A 9986-nucleotide genomic window follows, 5' to 3' on the forward strand; every position below is an offset into this window, starting at 1 on the left:
GCCCGAGTTTGTTAAAATCGGTTCAGCCATCTCTGAGAAATTTGAGCGCGTTCAAATACAACGCTTTTTGTCGGTTACGTCACTTATACAATCATATCTCCGGAACCAAAAGTCACAGTCATTTGATCTTCGAACTTGATCAATGGCCCGACAGTAGCTTTCAAACGAGCCCAAGTTTGTTAAAATCGGTTCAGCCATCTCTGAGAAAATTGAGCGCGTTCAAATATCTTCGAAAAGTGCACATACATACACACACAAACACACACTCACACACATACACACACACACACAGACATTTTCCGATCTCGACGAACTGAGTCGAATGGTATATAACACTATGGGTCTCCGAGGCTCCGTTCGAAAGTCGGTTTTTCCAGCAATTCTAATACCTTTCTATAGAGAAAGGCAAAACAGGTACGCATTCCAATTCGTCTTCTAACAAAAAAAATTAATTGACAGGTAGATCGACCTCGTCATCATCTGCTTCTAATGTCAGTTATGCTAGTATAACAGGTAGAAATCTACCACTTAATTCTTCTAATGTAATTAATCAAAACACAGGACCGCCTTGCAGTTCATCTTCTAACAAAAAAAAACAATTTATTATGAATTGTAGACAAAATAATAGTAATGGTAAAATACTTCATAATCAACTCTCAGCTGGTTAGTTCACAGTTCTTCATCCCAGTAATCCGACTTGTTTCTCTTCCGTGAAAAACCCGTCTACAATTGATCTGGTTCTAACAGATCAAAGTCACATTTGTAGTAAACCGATTACACATGCTGACTTTGACTCAGATCATCTTCCTGTAACATTCAGACTTTTCAACGAAGCTTTAATTAATCCAATTAGTTCTATATTCAATTATCATAGAGCTAATTGGTTGGATTACAGATCTCACATTCAAAATCATGTGGATCATGAAACTATTTTAGAAAATTCTGCGGACATCGACACAGCAATTGATAATTTGAATCATTATATTATCGAAGCTAGAAATCTTTCAGTTCCCAAAGCTCAAACTAAATTAAATTTTCCTATCATCGATGACAATCTTCAACTGCTCATTCGGTTGAAGAATGTTCGTCGACGACAATATCAACGTTCTCGTGATCCTGCTATGAAAAACATAGTTAAGGATTTTCAAAAAGAAATTAAACATAGATTTACTCTTTTGCGAAATGAAAATTTCACTAAAGAAGTTGAACAAATTAAACCAAGTTTTTAAAATAAACCTTGTTTTTCACTGTGTTAATTTAACTGTAACTATTTATTGGAACATGAGTTAAAATTAAATTATTAGGATATAAAATAGGTTTTCAGCCACAAGTGGTGACTTTTCAGTCCTATTATATACATGATTTGGTTGTTACCATGAAGACATCATTTGCTTCAGCAATTCTGAGAAAATTCTAAACCTACTTGTATTGTGTAATGGGGAAAAGGAACTTATATACTAACTTACTAACTAATACAGAGAGCGAATCGATTCAATTGAAGATTGCATCGATTTTTGTCGGAATTTGCTTATAATATTATGTGACATTACATCTAATGGTTCTATATTTGTGAGTCTGTGTAACTCATTTGTACTAAACCAGGGAGGACGCTTCAAAATCATTTTCAGAATTTTATTCTGAATCCTTTGAAGCGTTCTCTTCCGTTCAACTTGACCAAATTGGTACTGCATAAAGCTGGCTGGTCTGAAAATTTGATTATAAATTAACAATTTGTTTTTTAGACAGAGCTTAGAATTTCTGTTTATAAGAGGATATAAACATTTAATATATTTATTACACTTTGCCTGGATACCTTCGATGCGATCCTTGAAAGTGAGTTTTTTGTCATACGTTAAACCTAAGTATTTAGCTTGATCAGACCATGTCAATTCCAAGCCATTCAATTTGAGAATGTGATTATTGTTTGGTTTAAGAAAAGAAGCTCTTGACTTATGAGGAAAGATAATTAATTGCGTTTTTGCTGCATTTGGTTTAATTTTCCATTTTGACAGATAATCACTGAAAATATTTAAACTTCTTTGTAGGCGACTGCAGATCACTCTTAGATTTCTACCTGTGGCTAATAGACTTGTGTCGTCACAGAATAGCGATTTCTGACAACCAACGGGTAGATTTGGGAAGTAAGCTAATGAAAAACACTTGTTGAAAATTTTATCCAAAAGTCTCAAGGCAACATCGGGAAGATTTTTAATAAGAATATTAAAAATTCCATCATTAGAAGGAGCCTTCATGTTTTTGAGTTTCCTAATAATTGATTTAATTTCGTCGAAATTCGTCTCAATAATGTCATCTTGTGATAACACTTAGATTGAAATATGATCATATTTCAGTGAGACTTCATTTTCAATAGGACTCACAACGTTCAAATTAAAATTGTGGACACTCTCGAACTGCTGAGCAAGTTTTTGAACTTTTTCGCCATTTGTAAGAAGTATTCGATTTCCTTTCTTGAGAGCAGGAATTGGTTTATGAGGCTTCTTAAGAACCTTAGAAAGTTTCCAGAAAGGTTTAGAATATGGTTTAAACTTCTTTAGTGAAATTTTCATTCCGCAAAAGAGTAAATCTATGTTTAATTTCTTTTTGTAAATCCTTAATTATGTTTTTCATAGCAGGATCACGAGAACGTTGATATTGTCGTCGACAAACATTCTTCAACCGAATGAGCAGTTGAAGATTGTCATCGATGATAGGAGAATTTAATTTAGTATGAGCTTTGGGAACTGAAAGATTTCTAACTTCGATAATATAATGATTCATATTATCGATTGCTGTGTCGATGTCCGCAGAATTTTCTAAAATAGTTTCATGATCCACATGATTTTCAATGTGATGTCTGTAATCCAACCAATTAGCTCTATGATAGTTGAATATAAAACTAATTGGATTAATTAAAGCTTCGTTGGAAAGTCTGAATGTTACTGGAAGATGATCTGAGTCAAAGTCAGCATGTGTAATCGGTTTACTACAAATGTGACTTTGATCTGTTAGAACCAGATCAATTGTAGACGGGTTTTTCACGGAAGAGAAACAAGTCGGATTACTGGGATGAAGGACTGTGAAGTAACCAGCTGAGAGTTGATTATGAAGTATTTTACCATTACTGTTATTTTGCCTACAATTCCACTGGACATGCTTAGCATTTAAGTCCCCTATTACGAAAAATTTCGATCGATATCTTGTAAGTTTTTGCAAATCGCCTTTAAAGAAATTTAATTGTTCGCCGGTGCATTGGAATGGCAAATATGCTCCAGCGATGAAATAAATTCCATGAATGGTTTCAACTTCGATTCCCAAGCTTTCAATAACTTTAGTATTGAAAGAAGGAAAATTTCGATGTTTAATTTGCCGTTGGACAAAAATGGCAACTCCACCACCCATTCCAGTAAACCTGTCAAATCGATGAACCACATAATGTGGATTACTCTTCAATTTGACATTTGGTTTAAGAAAAGTTTCTGTCACAATGGCAATATAAATTTTGTGAACTTTGAGAAAATTATAAAATTCATCTTCACTCGATTTCAAAGATCGAGCATTCCAATTTAAAACATTCAAATAATTATTTAACATCGCTGTTAAATTTAAAATTCATTATAATATTATTTGCAAATTGTTGATCTTGTAGGTAGATCATTTTATTTTCAGTTATATCGCCTAAATCAACTTCATTTAAAGAAGCAAATGGCATTGAAGGAATATTTGTAGGTAGACTGCCATTAAAAGAAGATGATATGGCCGATCTACCTATTAATAAATTGTTTTCGTTAGAAGATGAACTGCAAGGCGGTCTTGTGTTTTGATTATTTACATTACAAAAAAATAGGTGGAAGATTTCTACCTGATATACTAGCATAACTGACATTAGAAGAAGATGATGACGAGATCGATCTACCTGTCAATAAATTGTTTTCGTTAGAAGAGGAATTGGCAGGCGTACCTGTTTTTTGTTTTGAATTCGAAGAAATAAGTGCCTTAGAAGAATTAGGCGTGGCATTTGTAACGGTTTTTTGATTTTCAGGTATGTTCTGTAAATTTAAGGTCGTTGATTTGATTTGTTGTCTAAGCGAACGAGCGTTTAAATTTTTTTCCCTGACAGGACATTTCAAATAATTGGATTTATGATTTCCATCGCAATTTGAACATGAAAATTTAATGAGAGAGACATATTCATGCATGTTGTTAGACGGTCAATTTAGTCATGCTAGCTCTTAAATGGGGAAATTGGTTTTGCCAATTAAACTACCCTGCATATGGAAAAATCCTTCCTGATCCACCTAGTGGTGTTGTAATACCTTTCTCTTCTTTCATAACAGTCTCATGAAAGTATATTTCATACCTTTATTAAATAATTTCGCACACTAATTTTGACACCAATTGATTCAGATTGATTCGAGTAGTTCACAAAAGCATGCTAGTGCTTGACATTTGTGTTGCCTATTTGTATGAAAAGAGTGATGCTAATCTAAAAAAAACCCTTCTTAGTTCACAAAATTTTGATACCAAAAGTTTTATGATTGCATGAAGCGTCGAGATTTAGTGTCATCTCAAAAAAAATTTGTAAAAAATGTTTGGTCTTTTTCAAAACACAGCATGCAAAGTTGCTTTTTGAGGCAAAGTCTACATGTCCAGAAAGTTTCATTCGAATCTGAGACAGTGCTACCAACTGCGAATACGATTTGGTGCGAAATTAATCAATAGTTGCATTCTATCATTGCTATTTCTTCTTTGTACGAAGAAATAAAGTTCCCAGGCCTATACAATTGAGTTGCAGTACAGAGGGCTTCGCTTCAGTTGATAATTGTTATAGAATCAACTGTTCCGGCACCGAGAGTGTGAGATTGCCTAGGTTTAGGAGTATTTTGCTATCTGATGTTCATACAGACACGGAAAGACTGTAAATGAAATCTTCGATTATGGTATTGACGGTAATATTCTGTTGTTTTCGCTTGAGAAAACTGATACTGGTTTAGGATAGTTCAATCAAACAAACACTATTCTACGAAACTGTTTTGGTTTTGCATTTATCAACGGGGGTGACAAGTTAAGTTCGTATCCGAGAGAGTCGCGCGTGCGTCGTGAAAAAAAAATTACCTGGATTGAATCAAACCTCTCAGGTTACTTTTTCAACCAAAAAAATCAGGCCCAAGTTTGAACTTTTCTCAATTGTTTATTGAAAATTCCACTTGTTATATTTAAATAAAATAGTACTTAAATATGTAATATGTTTTAGTTCTAAATGTATAAAAAAATAGAGGAAAAAATGTTGGTGGCTAGACGCTACTATTAAAACTAGCCCCTTCACACAACCAGAATTAGTATTCAGCTGATTTGTCATGGCATTTCCAAAGAAACTGATGATATCGTTGTGCATTTCGCTAAGACCATTGTCTCATTCAATCGCACATCCTGTTTGGGGTTTTCCCGAAAACGAACGATTAGTGCAATCAGCTACTCAGGTGACTCATCTGCTGTGAAGTTCTTCGCCTATGTCCCTAGGAAGGAGAACCTTTGAAAACGACATACTGTTCAATGTGCGAACTATTTACACCAGCAACATGCAAATTTGTCAACTAGATCTGACAGTGCCAATATCAAACAGCCGGAAAGCGAAACCATGTCGATGGAAAACAGGTGTTGAAGTTCAGCTTTCAGCTCCTGTCTGAATAATAATGAGCAATTATTGCGTATGTTTGAAATACATGCGACGCTTCACCCACCGCTCGTTTGCAACAGAAACTGTGAACATATGTATTTGTAGTACAACCGGAACGTTCGTTGCAGAGGCTGCAGTCGGTTGATGAGCTTGTTTCACTCTGAAAATCAATTAATGCATTGCCACCAAGGGAAGGTGCCAACAAGCTCGCGTTACGAATTTTCCCAAGCGTATTGTTTTCGGTTTCAGCGTGGATGCTTAAAATGTTTATGTGTTGAAACCGTTTCACGCTAGCTGCCGATTGGAGTATGATTCATGCCCGCCCTGCTCTGGGTTAGGGGGGGTGGGATCTGCTGTAGGTAGATGTCGGGGTTTTGATCATAAAACTTATTATAAAGAATAACAACACGATAATAATGGTTTTTGAAATCTCGACTAGCAGCCTCCCGGGCCTATTTCAGACGGTCGTCCTGAGCGTCGCATCACGTTTTACAAACAAGAAAACTTTGCGTGGAGTAATTGTGTCTGTATCTTTCCTATTAGACATTAGACATCACATTGTTTGTTAAATACTCGTTCCAAAATCATTGTTCTACATTGTACAAGATATAAATATATTAATAAATTAGTTAGTCGATTCTCATCCTGGTTCGGATCAATGCAATGATCAGTGATACCAGATTCAAAATGATCGAATAATTAGAGCAACCGTTGATGAAAAGATGTAAGTTGGTATGTTTATTCTATTACCCGAAATCCGTTAACGAGTTCGGTCACCTAAAAAGTCGATTGCTCAAGAATGAATGAAATTAACATGTGACACAATACCACATATGACTAATGATTTAAATATGTGTGAAATATATCTAGCCTTTCAAGCAAGCGTGGGAATCTACATGCTCAACACTTAATAATATGTCAGGATGCAATAAATATGGGACAAATGGCACATTTTTGACACTCGAATATGTCGGTCTCAGAATACTTATATGTCTCGTGGTCCAATACGGAATTTCTGAAATTCATATGGATCCGACTACCGGTTCCGGAGATATACGATAAAGTGTGTTAAATATTGTACACCGTCGTTTAAACCGGCGAAACCAAAAAAAACCGGCGAAACAAAAAATCAATTCCACCTAGTGGTGTAATGATGCCTTTCTCATGTATATAATATTGTGGTATTCTATTCAAAAAAATTTTCTTCGATTTTTGAAAGAAACCAAGTGATTGTTTATGCATAACATACAGAATAAAACAGTGCTTTAATTGCGTAAGCCATCCTTAAGAGAACGAAATGGGTTCACTATTATATGCACTTCCGACACCGGAACACGAGAACCGGTATAATCGAAGTCGGTTCGTACGGCCACGAACTAACATGACACACAAACTCTTCTAGTACGTACCCTATAACTCCGGATTCGGAAGTCAGATCCGGATGAAATTCAGGAATTCCGTATGGGACCGGAAGACCTTTCATTTGAATCTAAGTTTGTGGAAATCGGTCAAACCATCGCTGAGAAAAGTGAGTGAGATCCATTTTGGTATATATGACCACTATTTCTGGTACTTCCGGAACCGGATACCGGGAACCAGGATAGCCGGAATCGGTTTGTTTAGTTGCCTACTGATAATGACTATCGATTTGTGTAGTTTTGAGACCAGTTTTGAAAAATTTTCACGTTTTTTGTTTCGCCGGTTTAAGTGACGGTGTACACTATTGAACACACTTTACCGGAAGTCGGATCTGGATGAAATTCAGGAATTCCGTATGGGACCACGAGACCTTTCATTTGAATCCTAGTTTGTGGAGATCGGTTCAAGCCATCTCCGAGAAAACCTAGTGAGATTATTTGACACATACACACACACAGACATTGCTCAGCTCGATGAACTGAGTCGAATGGTATATGAATATGAATGGTATATTTTCACTAGTCGGTTTTTCAAGTAATTGCATAACCTTTCTATATGAGAAAGGCGAAACGCGCCAAACGAAACCACGCCCAGTGTTCAATATCATAGAAAATTCTAAACTTGGCCCTTATGTTATGAATACCAGAAATGAATTTCTTACAGTATTTTGAAAGTTTCTTCCACTGAAACATGCAAATCCGATACGAAATAATTGGCATCAAAATTCTGTATGTGGTTATTTTTGTAGTCGTTGGGACAGCCCATTGGTGAAAAAACTGCAAACAAAATCACGTACAAAGAAAGCTCTTAATCAAAATCGGTTCAGTATGGAAGCAATCGGAACTGTGAGCAGCTGTGCTGCGGGACGTTCGCAGAGCCAGTTTCGCTTCAAACAGGAGCGATTGCGTTATTCTGCTGCTGGTCGTTTGCATTGGAGCAAAATACAACGGAATGTGGACAAAAATGGGGAACATTATGCAAAATCAGCCATTATGATGGCTTCAAATGTAATCTAAAAAACTATAAAGATTGCTTCATTGTAGATCGGATACAAAAATCTTCAAAAATGATTTGATCAGCTCTGTGCACTCTTCACAGTGTGAAACTCGCTCCAATCGAGTGCGAATAGAGGAAGTATTTGAATGCTTCGCATCTGAGAAAAATGTTCCGAACAGTGTTAAAATCGTAGAGAATTTTACACTTTGACCCTTCTGAATGTCAGTGAATTCCGTACAACATTTTGATAGTTTCTTCCCTGAAATATGCAAATCCGAAATGAAAAAATCGACATCAAAATTCTGTACAGAGCTTAGAATTGTCACGCATTTTCACTGAAAGAAACCATTCCAACAATCTCATTTTAAATATTTTACAATCTCATTCGTAAATGACCGACACCAGAACAAACGAAGAGAGAAGAAGGGTTTTCGTTTCTCATTGAAAAAATGAGAGAGTATAATTGTCAACGTCACTCTTTCCTCTATGACAAGACAAAACCAAACTAACGTCTGCAGGAAGCATCAGTAGAATATCAATTCTTATTCTTTCATCGATGTATTGAAAATCTGTGACGCTTGGCTATAAAGAATGACTAAGATATGACTTATCGAAGTAATTACATCCCAGAACCTCTTTGGAAACCAAAACTGCTACAAATTCGAGCACCAACAGGTTTTCAAAGCTTCGGTTGAATACCGACACAGCATGCTATGGGATTTTCACTGAAAACTGCAAAAGAATGAAAGGGCAAATGAAAGAAAAAACACAATTTTGAAACTACTGTCCCGCTTATGTCATTCATTGACTGGACATGGATTTCGTTCTCATATTTTGCAAACGAAGCTGAGAGTGACAGTAATTTCCTGTCATTGTCCTCTATTTTGAGTCAATGAATATGACTTTTATTAGCTCTGTTAGGAGGTATAAATACGATGTTGTATTCAAGAAGAAGACAAACGAAACAAAAACTTCTTTTTGTAATTTTTCTTCTAAATCGCTGTTTTCTTCATTCAACGAGAGTAGGTGACGATTTAGACGGACGTCAATTTTTTTCGTGTTCAGTTTTCTCGAAATAAAATTATTTTAATGATTTGCAGCAATTATTAGGATAGAAGTGAAATCTGTGATCAAAATTATGTAGTGAAAATGACTAAAACTGAATTTGTCAAGATAAACTTTAAACGTGCAAGATCCCGGACGAATGGAAGGGTCTAGTATGAAGTGCAAGGCTTTTCGTGTCAAACAGAAAAGAAATATTTGGTTTGAAATTCAAAAGACTTGGTATGGTACAAGTCCTGCACTGTTCGTGATGAACAATTCTATCCAGAACCAAAAGTCAGCTTTACTTGACATTTTTGTCGATGTGGATACCAAAGCCATTTGTGATGTACAAAATGTCTGAGACTCTTTAATACGAGGAAACCGGTGAGATTGTTTCATGCTTTCTATGTTCTGTGTTTTAATTTGAACACAGGACAACACAATCAATTATCCCTTTTGGATCATGGTAATAGGAGTATTATGAAAATAGTAGAAAATCGAGACGCACGTGAATTCCGTTTACCTGGATCCACTGGATATACAAATCGACAGGATCATATAAATCATATTAACCCGTTTCTAGTGTAGAACTTTTCAATTAGGAAATGTTTTGAAAGCTCCTACGTTTAGCACCAATGAAGAAATTTAATGAAACTGGATTGTAGCGAATTCAACCTAATTTCCTAAACCTCCAGCAATTCTATTACCTTCCCATATAGAAAGGTAAAAAATCTGTTTTGGTCCTTCTAGTGGTGTAATGATGCCTTTCTCGTATTGCTCATATTATTATAAATATCGCTACAGCATTCTTCGAAAAAAAAAGTGAAACTCAAATAGAAACTAGACAGCTTAT

This window comes from Malaya genurostris, chromosome 2, assembly GCF_030247185.1.
Source record: "Malaya genurostris strain Urasoe2022 chromosome 2, Malgen_1.1, whole genome shotgun sequence".
NCBI classification, from domain to species: Eukaryota; Metazoa; Arthropoda; class Insecta; order Diptera; family Culicidae; genus Malaya; species Malaya genurostris.